The sequence below is a fragment of the Gymnodraco acuticeps genome, unplaced genomic scaffold (genome assembly GCF_902827175.1).
Source record: "Gymnodraco acuticeps unplaced genomic scaffold, fGymAcu1.1, whole genome shotgun sequence".
Classification (NCBI taxonomy): domain Eukaryota; kingdom Metazoa; phylum Chordata; class Actinopteri; order Perciformes; family Bathydraconidae; genus Gymnodraco; species Gymnodraco acuticeps.
This window is the reverse complement of record NW_022990454.1, coordinates 237,690-249,404: the sequence shown is the minus strand read 5'-3', so window position 1 is coordinate 249,404 and position 11,715 is coordinate 237,690.

Below are 11,715 nucleotides of genomic sequence, written 5' to 3'. Positions count from 1 at the left end.
ACACACCGCTGCTGTCACTTTATTTTTCACAGAAACCGTTTGGCTGTGTGTGATGGGCTTTGTGCTGTGTACAGTTATCCCTGTCCTGGATGTCGCAGCACTCCAAAGCTGCTGTTCACTCTAATGGAGACCACTTGGATTTCAGCATTTTGAAAGTTGGCTTTTTGAACATTACTTTGACTTGTATAAACATGAGTGAAAACTTGGAAATGAGTTAACATTTGAGCACTTCTGCAAGCCCTGCTCTGGTTATGGAACCACGGCGTTGCTCACCTCCAGGAGACATGATGAAGACTCAGGCTCATGATGAAGACTCAGGCTCATGATGAAGACTCAGGCTCATGATGAAGACTCAGGCTCATGATGAAGACTCAGGCTTATGATGAAGACTCAGGCTTATGATGAAGACTCAGGCTCATGGTGAAGACTCAGGCTCATGATGAAGACTCAGGCTCATGATGAAGACTTAGGCTTATGATGAAGACTCAGGCTTATGATGAAGACTCAGGCTCATGGTGAAGACTCAGGCTCATGATGAAGACTCAGGCTTATGATGAAGACTCAGGCTTATGATGAAGACTCAGGCTTATGGTGAAGACATGATGAAGACTCAGGCTCATGGTGAAGACATGATGAAGACTCAGGCTCATGGTGAAGACATGATGAAGACTCAGGCTCATGGTGAAGACTCAGGCTCATGATGAAGACTCAGGCTTATGATGAAGACTCAGGCTTATGATGAAGACTCAGGCTTATGGTGAAGACATGATGAAGACTCAGGCTCATGGTGAAGACATGATGAAGACTCAGGCTCATGGTGAAGACTCAGGCTCATGATGAAGACTCAGGCTCATGGTGAAGACATGATGAAGACTCAGGCTCATGATGAAGACATGATGAAGACTCAGGCTCATGATGAAGACTCAGGCTCATGATGAAGACTCTGGATCATGGTGAAGACATGATGAAGACTCAGGCTCAAGATGAAGATTCAGGCTCATGGTGAAGACATGATGAAGACTCAGGCTCATGATGAAGATTCAGGCTCATGGTGAAGACATGATGAAGACTCAGACTCATGGTGAAGACATGATGAAGACTCAGGCTCATGGTGAAGACATGATGAAGACTCAGGCTCATGGTGAAGACTCAGGCTCATGATGAAGACTCAGGCTCATGATGAAGACTCAGGCTTATGATGAAGACTCAGGCTCATGATGAAGACTTAGGCTTATGATGAAGACTCAGGCTTATGATGAAGACTCAGGCTCATGGTGAAGACTCAGGCTCATGATGAAGACTCAGGCTTATGATGAAGACTCAGGCTTATGATGAAGACTCAGGCTTATGGTGAAGACATGATGAAGACTCAGGCTCATGGTGAAGACATGATGAAGACTCAGGCTCATGGTGAAGACATGATGAAGACTCAGGCTCATGGTGAAGACTCAGGCTCATGATGAAGACTCAGGCTTATGATGAAGACTCAGGCTTATGATGAAGACTCAGGCTTATGGTGAAGACATGATGAAGACTCAGGCTCATGGTGAAGACATGATGAAGACTCAGGCTCATGGTGAAGACATGATGAAGACTCAGGCTCATGGTGAAGACTCAGGCTCATGATGAAGACTCAGGCTCATGGTGAAGACATGATGAAGACTCAGGCTCATGATGAAGACATGATGAAGACTCAGGCTCATGGTGAAGACATGATGAAGACTCAGGCTCATGATGAAGACTCAGGCTCATGATGAAGACTCTGGATCATGGTGAAGACATGATGAAGACTCAGGCTCAAGATGAAGATTCAGGCTCATGTTGAGGACATGATGAAGACTCAGGCTCATGATGAAGATTCAGGCTCATGGTGAAGACATGATGAAGACTCAGACTCATGGTGAAGACATGATGAAGACTCAGGCTCATGGTGAAGACATGATGAAGACTCAGGCTCATGGTGAAGACATGATGAAGATTCAGGCTCAAGATGAAGACTCGGGCTCATGATGAAGACATGATGAAGACTCAGGCTCATGATGAAGACTCAGGCTCGTGATGAAGATTCAGGCTCATGATGAAGACTCGGGCTCATGATGAAGACTCGGGCTCATGGTGAAGACATGATGAAGACTCAGGCTCAAGATGAAGATTCAGGCTCATGATGAAGACATGATGAAGACTCAGGCTCATGATAAAGATTCAGGCTCATGGTGAAGTCATGATGAAGACTCAGGCTCATGATAAAGATTCAGGCTCATGGTGAAGTCATGATGAAGACTCAGGCTCATGATGAAGATTCAGGCTCATGATGAAGACTCAGGCTCATGATGAAGACTCAGGCTCATGATGAAGACTCAGGCTCATGGTGAAGACATGAAGAAGACTCAGGCTCATGGTGAAGACATGATGAAGACTCAGGCTCATGATGAAGACATGATGAAGACTCAGGCTCGTGATGACGACATGATGAAGACTCAGGCTCATGATGAAGACATGATGAAGACTCAGGCTCATGATGAAGATTCAGGCTCATGATGAAGACTCAGGCTCATGATGAAGACTCAGGCTCATGATGAAGACTCAGGCTCATGATGAAGACTCAGGCTCATGATGAAGACTCAGGCTCATGATGAAGACTCAGGCTCATGATGAAGACTCAGGCTCATGATGAAGACTCAGGCTCATGATGAAGACTCAGGCTCATGATGAAGACTCAGGCCCATGATGAAGACTCAGGCTCATGATGAAGACTCAGGCTCATGGTGAAGACTCAGGCTCATGATGAAGACTCAGGCTCATGATGAAGACTCAGGCTCATGATGAAGACTCAGGCTCATGATGAAGACTCAGGCTCATGATGAAGACTCAGGCTCATGATGAAGACTCAGGCTCATGATGAAGACTCAGGCTCATGATGAAGACTCAGGATCATGGTGAAGACATGATGAAGACTCAGGCTCAAGATGAAGATTCAGGCTCATGATGAAGACTCAGGCTCATGATGAAGATTCAGGCTCATGGTGAAGACATGATGAAGACTCAGACTCATGGTGAAGACATGATGAAGACTCAGGCTCATGGTGAAGACATGATGAAGACTCAGGCTCATGGTGAAGACATGATGAAGATTCAGGCTCAAGATGAAGACTCGGGCTCATGATGAAGACATGATGAAGACATGATGAAGACTCAGGCTCATGATGAAGACTCAGGCTCATGATGAAGACTCAGGCTCATGATGAAGACTCAGGCTTATGATGAAGACTCAGGCTCATGATGAAGACTCAGGCTCATGATGAAGACTCAGGCTCATGATGAAGACTCAGGCTCATGATGAAGACTCAGGATCATGGTGAAGACTCAGGATCATGGTGAAGACATGATGAAGACTCAGGCTCAAGATGAAGATTCAGGCTCATGGTGAAGACATGATGAAGACTCAGGCTCATGATGAAGATTCAGGCTCATGGTGAAGACATGATGAAGACTCAGACTCATGGTGAAGACATGATGAAGACTCAGGCTCATGGTGAAGACATGATGAAGACTCAAGCTCATGGTGAAGACATGATGAAGATTCAGGCTCAAGATGAAGACTCGGGCTCATGATGAAGACATGATGAAGACATGATGAAGACTCAGGCTCATGATGAAGACTCAGGCTCGTGATGAAGACTCAGGCTCATGATGAAGACTCAGGCTCGTGATGAAGATTCAGGCTCATGATGAAGACTCGGGCTCATGATGAAGACTCGGGCTCATGGTGAAGACATGATGAAGACTCAGGCTCAAGATGAAGATTCAGGCTCATGATGAAGACATGATGAAGACTCAGGCTCATGATGAAGATTCAGGCTCATGGTGAAGACATGATGAAGACTCAGGCTCATGATGAAGATTCAGGCTCATGATGAAGACTCAGGCTCATGATGAAGACTCAGGCTCATGGTGAAGACATGAAGAAGACTCAGGCTCATGGTGAAGACATGATGAAGACTCAGGCTCGTGATGAAGACATGATGAAGACTCAGGCTCATGATGAAGACATGATGAAGACTCAGGCTCATGATGAAGATTCAGGCTCATGATGAAGACTCAGGCTCATGATGAAGACTCAGGCTCATGATGAAGACTCAGGCTCATGATGAAGACTCAGGCTTATGATGAAGACTCAGGCTCATGATGAAGACTCAGGCTCATGATGAAGACTCAGGCTCATGATGAAGACTCAGGCTCATGATGAAGACTCAGGCTCATGGTGAAGACTCAGGCTCATGATGAAGAGTCAGGCTCATGATGAAGACTCAGGCTCATGATGAAGACTCAGGCTCATGATGAAGACTCAGGCTCATGTTGAAGACTCAGGATCATGGTGAAGACATGATGAAGACTCAGGCTCAAGATGAAGATTCAGGCTCATGGTGAAGACATGATGAAGATTCAGGCTCATGATGAAGATTCAGGCTCATGGTGAAGACATGATGAAGACTCAGACTCATGGTGAAGACATGATGAAGACTCAGGCTCATGGTGAAGACATGATGAAGATTCAGGCTCAAGATGAAGACTCTGGCTCATGATGAAGACATGATGAAGACATGATGAAGACTCAGGCTCATGATGAAGACTCAGGCTTATGATGAAGACTCAGGCTTATGATGAAGACTCAGGCTCATGATGAAGACTCAGGCTCGTGATGAAGATTCAGGCTCATGATGAAGACTCGGGCTCATGATGAAGACTCGGGCTCATGGTGAAGACATGATGAAGACTCAGGCTCAAGATGAAGATTCAGGCTCATGATGAAGACATGATGAAGACTCAGGCTCATGATGAAGATTCAGGCTCATGATGAAGACTCAGGCTCATGATGAAGACTCAGGCTCATGATGAAGACTCAGGCTCATGGTGAAGACATGAAGAAGACTCAGGCTCATGGTGAAGACATGATGAAGACTCAGGCTCATGATGAAGACATGATGAAGACTCAGGCTCGTGATGAAGACATGATGAAGACTCAGGCTCATGATGAAGACATGATGAAGACTCAGGCTCATGATGAAGATTCAGGCTCATGATGAAGACTCAGGCTCATGATGAAGACTCAGGTTCATGATGAAGACTCAGGCTCATGATGAAGACTCAGGCTCATGATGAAGACTCAGGCTCATGATGAAGACTCAGGCTCATGATGAAGACTCAGGCTCATGGTGAAGCTGTCGGTGCAATCCTTGTTGGCCCATCAAAGGAAACGTTTGAAATGTTGCCCCAACAGTCTGGAAGCCATTATTAGAAACTCAAGATATTCTGTCTGACCCTGGCTAACGCTGTTAGCTCGTCCTTTCCATCAGCCAGGGGAAGACAAGGCTTATATCTCCTTCTCCTCTATACATCTGGACTCAGCTCTCCTCCTTCGTCTCTCCGGTTATCCCTGCATCCTCTGTGTCCTTCTCCAGATTTCAGTGAGTTGTTCTGACCACCATGCTAGCTGCTTTTAGCATGATCAGTTGTCCCTGGTGTAAACAAGGCAGCTAGAGTGGCGTGGTTGCACAACAACAGAAACTCAACGGCAAAAAAAATAAAACAACATTTCTCTACAAAAAAGTTTGGAGAGGTCATAGCTTAATAAGTTACGAATATAAGTTATTAATAGAGAAATTAACAAGTAAGATCAAATAAGAAAGCTAAAAGTTAAACATATCTATCAGGAAGTCTTAAAGATGCGTCATCGAGGCGTATGTGTACCTGTGCCAGCCGGGCCCTCCCAATGAGATACAATAATTGTGTGTAAATAATAACAGAGAACAAATTGTATTTCCCATTGAGGAATCCAAAAAGTATTTCTTATTTTGCATCTTCTTGAAAGAGAAAGAGTTGGACTCATCATGAGAAGAAAAGCATGATTGGAACCTAGCTGAAACAGAACCTCTGACATTTATTACACGATAAAAAGTGTTTCTAAAAACAGATTTATGTATATGTATGTATTTATTATATGGTTAAATGATAAAAACCAAAGGGATGACAATGTAAAGTTACATTTCACTCCAACTTGAAGTGAGTTAAATACAACGAAAATAATGATAATATGAACAGATCTCGCTACCTGATAACACAGCTTTTTAATAAAAAAACACTCATTTAAATATTGATTTTGAAATTACCTTATTGATTAATAAATGATTGTATTGCTTCTACTATGAAAATGCATCTGTGGCAACACAACAGTGTAGCCTTCTTATTATTAGCAGTTCATATGATTTTAAACTTTGAGAAGTCACGATATCACAGTCCTACTGCTGTGTAACTGGCTAAGTGCTATACAGAAATAGCAGACTGTAATATGTTGAAATTGACCAATCAGAATCGAGTATTACACTTAGCCGTGTAATAAAATAACATGTACAAATATTACAGCCCCCAAGCTGACATGTAAAAATGTTCATGTTGCTGTAGGTTCTGGGACAATGGAAGTGAAAAGCAACAGTTCTGTCTTTGATTAATGTGCCGCTAACATGTCTATTTCTGTCACTCTGCATAATCAAACAAACAGCAACGCTCCACTTCATGTGAGTTGGAAATAATGTAGAATCATGACAGTGAGAATTGATTTAACACACTTGTCAGTCAGTATCTGTAAATAGCTGAATAGTTGATCCATCCTTTTCATTATTTACCGCTGCCATACTTGTCGATCAACTCTTGTGCTTGAAGAGATCATTACAAAATAGTTTATTTTCTTTAACATCTTCTAATGCCTTTGAAGAGCTGCAGGTAACCTGCAGTAAAGCCATGTTTTCAGGTTTCCAGTAATACATTCTAAGGTAATTGATTAGAAACAAGGTTGGCATATCAGCTTTCACTGCAGTGAAAACACATGTCCTCTCATTCTGTATGAAGTTTTAACAGGCAAAGAGAGGCTGTTAGAAATGTCCGAGTTCTTACTCTAAAGCAAGAGAAAGAAGAAAAATGAGAATGGAGTTTCACAACCCATAATACACTGCTGCTGTCCCTTCATTCCTGCGGCTCATCGTGACACTTGTGTTTTGACGGAGTACACCGAAGCCTGCTGTCTGTGTAATCCCAGATTTCCTACGGCACAGCTCTGAGCTTAGCAGAAGGCTTGACTAATAGCTTTCTTTTCAAATGATCGCTTTGCTACACGACTTCAGAAGAAGGCAGCAAGCGTGAAATTCAATTATGGTGCACACGCTCCACAGCACCGTCCAGAGCTGTCCACTTTAATCCCTCATTTGCCCTCAAGGATTCTCAATCTCTTCCCAATGGACTTCTATTCCAGCTTGTATCCTGCCTCCTGCCCTCGTGTTGGCCGCTGTGCGCCCGGTACAGCGTGTGTTCCCTCCTTCAGAGGAGCCACACTGCTGCAGATTCCTTCCCTGACCCGGTGCTTGTCCAGTCCCCAGACCCACCTGCCCTCTCCCTCTCAAGCTCTTGTTCATTTTTCTATATTACTGTAAAGGAAAAGGAGACTGTCCTCCAAAAAACAATATCATCAGCCCTTTGTGCAAAACTCTAATATGAATTAGCCAGAAGTTTCCTGACGGAGCTTCGAGTGCGTCTGTCATAACTCATCTGTCAGGAGCAGAGGTGAAGTAGTGTGACGTGTTACCCTAAAACCTTTGTAGGGAGGGGCTCAGTGAACTATTTACTTTGACATGTTTCCAGACAACATTTCTTCCAACATTTCTAATTGTAGTACATAACCCAAGCCACAACTTTCCCCACATCTAAACATGGTGTTGGATACTTTGGAAGGCCCTGACACAATGTTGTCATTCAGGTTGTTACTCTCACTTGCTGCACCTTTTGTAAATACATTCTGAGGTGCTGTTAAACTTTAAACATAACAACACAAATACAACATGTTTTGACTCTTGCTTGTCAGTGAGGATGAACATGTAACAGATGAATATGATGAGGGCATAACCTGTGACATTATTAAGAAAGATCTTCAGTGAAATTAGGAAATGAGATGTAAATGTTTGGCTGATTTAACAAATATTTAGTGTACACTCCACCAGCTGCATGAACTGGTCAAAATCTGCAGCCCCCCACCTCCTTTCCCACCCTCTGTGCTGCACTATCTGTATTTTGGTCTGAGAGGAAAGTCACTGCAAGTGCACATTTTTTAATACTGTGGATCATCAATGATGTAAGTTTGATTGAAATCTTTTTTTTATGTTTAGAGAAAATTCATGTAACATATCAAAGCCAAGAAATCCATTATGTTCCCATTACATCCCGTAGTATTTGCCTGACTTTACTTCCACTATAATGCTTATTAATGACCTCATTAAGGTGCATTGAAAATAGCTGTGGGTGCTCACGTCACACACATTGCAACTGTTTTGCTGCGCTGTTTGAATGGCTGTCTTTGGTTTGTGTGTGTAGGTGGAGGTGTGACTGAACCGCGTTCTGGACAGCATGCGCTCCACGGTGAGACACGAGCTGAGCGAGGCAGTGACGGCCTCTGAGGACAGACCCAGAGAGCAGTGGCTCTTTGACTATCCAGCCCAGGTAGAGACCTTTACCTGTCTCACATCTATCCAACAGCTGATGGATAACTGCCAAAATAACAGTGCAATGCAGACATTACAGTCCAGTGAACACACTGAGAACACATTTTATATACATTATTGACTGTAGACAATTATGAATCTACATTGTTTGAAAATACCAAAAAAAAGTGCACATTCTGTGCTTTGGTCAATGTTTTCTCAACATGCTCATGAGCTGGTGAAGTTAAACAGTGATACGACACAATGCTAAACAGCTTAATAATTCATCTTGTCAGTGAAAATATGGATCACGTTCAAAGGCTAGCATGCTGGGGGGGGATTGAGGTGGGCCAAAGGCAGGCCTGCTGAGCAGTCAGGACCGCCAAGAAATGCAGGGGAGGTTTCCTGCCCCGGATCCTCTCCAACGTCAGACCCCCCAGAGGACCAGAGATGGGGGGTGAATCACACTGTGTTCCTCCTCTACGGCTGGATGTCAAATCTGACCCTCTGGCTCTGTCTCTGAATTTCAGTCTTAATTGTTCTTTCTCTCTCCCTCCTCTTGCTGTAACATGTTGTCCTTTTTTGTTCCTGTCGTCTGAGGGGGGGGGGGGGGGGGGGCTGTATGTGTCTCAGATTGTAGACTGTGGTCAGGAACTATTTTAATTTGGCATTGGTCGTGACATCATAATTTAATTTGTGTTACAAATAATTGACGAGCAACACAGACAGACCACTGATTCTGTTGTTTTTCAAAGATATAACACTAGTTCCTGTTGGGGATTGTTTCATGTTTACTGGGTCTCACATAGACCAGAGTTATTCTACTTTATTGTATCCTTTAAGAAAGCCAAGGGGCCATCCTCTACCAACCACCCCGGTCCCTCAGATCCACCTCAGCCGGTTTGCTTTCCATCCCCAAGGCCAAACTCCGGAGCTTCGGGGATAGAGCCTTCTCTGTGGCAGCCCCGAAGCTCTGGAACTCCCTCCCCCAAGACCTCCGTGAGTCTGAGTCCCTCACCCTGTTATAGTCCCGCCTCAAAACCCACCTTTTCAACTCTATATCCATAAGCCCCCCCCCCCTCTCAACCAACTTCCTCCTGACTGCTTTTCTGTTTTGTTTAGTTTCTTTGTTTCTTTTTGGCTTTAGCCTGTAGGTCTTGCCGTCCTACAGGCCGTCCTACAGGCCGTCCTACAGGCCGTCCTACACAGGCCGTCCTACAGGCCGTCCTACACAGGCCGTCCTACACAGGCCGTCCTACACAGGCCGTCCTACACAGGCCGTCCTACACAGGCCGTCCTACACAGGCCGTCCTACAGGCCGTCCTACACAGGCCGTCCTACAGGCCGTCCTACACAGGCCGTCCTACAGGCCGTCCTACAGGCCGTCCTACACAGGCCGTCCTACACAGGCCGTCCTACAGGCCGTCCTACACAGGCCGTCCTAACAGGCCGTCCTATCAGGCCGTCCTACACAGGCCGTCCTACAGGCCGTCCTACAGGCCGTCCTACAGGCCGTCCTACAGGCCGTCCTACAGGCCGTCCTAACAGGCCGTCCTACACAGGCCGTCCTACACAGGCCGTCCTACCAGGCCGCCTACACAGGCCGTCCTACACAGGCCCCTACAACAGGCCGTCCTACACAGGCCGTCCTACACAGGCCCCTACACAGCCGTCCTACACAAGAGCCGTCCTCCCGTCCTACACAGGCTGCTCCCTCCATCCTACACAGCCGTCCTCCATCCTACACAGGCCGTCCTACACAGGCCGTCCTACACAGGCCGTCCTCCGTCCTACACAGGCCGTCCTCCGTCCTACACAGGCTGCCCTCCGTCCTACACAGGCCGTCCTCCATCCTACACAGCCGTCCTCCATCCTACACAGGCCGTCCTACACACAGGCCGTCCTACACAGGCCGTCCTACACAGGCCGTCCTCCCATCCTACACAGGCCGTCCTACACAGGCCGTCCTACACAGGCCGTCCTACACAGGCCATCCTCCGTCCTACACAGGCCCCTACACAGGCCGTCCTACTTTCTTCCTGAAAAAGGCAGTGGTTGTGTCAAGAGGGCTGAGAGGCTGGGAACCCAGAAATCCCTTGTGTGAGCACCGGCCCTCTGAATCCAAAACGATGTCCAGCAGCTCAACGTGAACTTGTCTGTTTGCTGTCTCCCGCCTATGTCAGTAATTATAAAACAGAAGCTAAACACAATGCTTCTGGAATAATGCCATGATGGGGCTCCCAAGGGGCTGCTTGTGTGGGGGTGGTGTACAGTGGATAGAAATATCTGTCCAGACCGCGGGGAAAGCCCCTGTCATTCCTGGGACAGTGACCGCAGCCTGATGGACACACAGCTGTAGGACAGCAGTTGCTATAGGGCCCAGTTAAGTGATGGGTATATTGCCAGCACTTTGTAGCTTTGTTTGGTTCTGTTTGTGGCCCAGCAGATGGGAAACAAGCTGGGTCCCTGTTCTCGGACAGTCCTGGGGGAGCGACGGACCAGAGGGAGGCGATTTTGCCAAAAATGCCAATTGGCATGCCAAAATATTGACACCGTGTAGCAACTTGGTCCAGGAGGATAGGCATTGTCAAACCTTGATTTTAAGTTAGTTTTACCGCATTTACTATATAGACTTAAGAGGTTTAACCTAACATTTGCAAAGAGGGCTAGTCCATGTTCCTATAATCGTAACCGTATCATTTCTTTTTCTTTCTGAAAACAGAAAACAAAAAGCAACTGCAATGCTTCATTTCATGTGGAAAAATGAGACGTCCTTGCTTTCTTCTGAAGCGTCACATGATGTGAAGTCTGTGTCTGATCAGCTGTCAGTCACTTTAACAGCTGTACAGACTTTTGACAGGGTTTGAGTCTTTTCATATGTCCACTATCTATGCCCTATTAATAAAGCAGAGTTATCACTGCTAGAGCAGCAGCAGTGTTACCTGTTTAACACACACCTGCACATGCATTCTGTCTTTGTGGCACAGGAACCATCTCTACTGACTGAATGTGTTCATATCAGCCTATTTGTGTGCCTAACAAGTCGCAGATCTTTTTGTATCCGTACTCTGTGTCCATGGCAGTGTCTGAGGTAGGGTCCAGCCCAGTCTCACAAAAAATGTTCAATAGCTACATTGGTCCACAGGGCAAAACGTAGTATATAAACAAATATTTAAAACATCTCAAATTATGA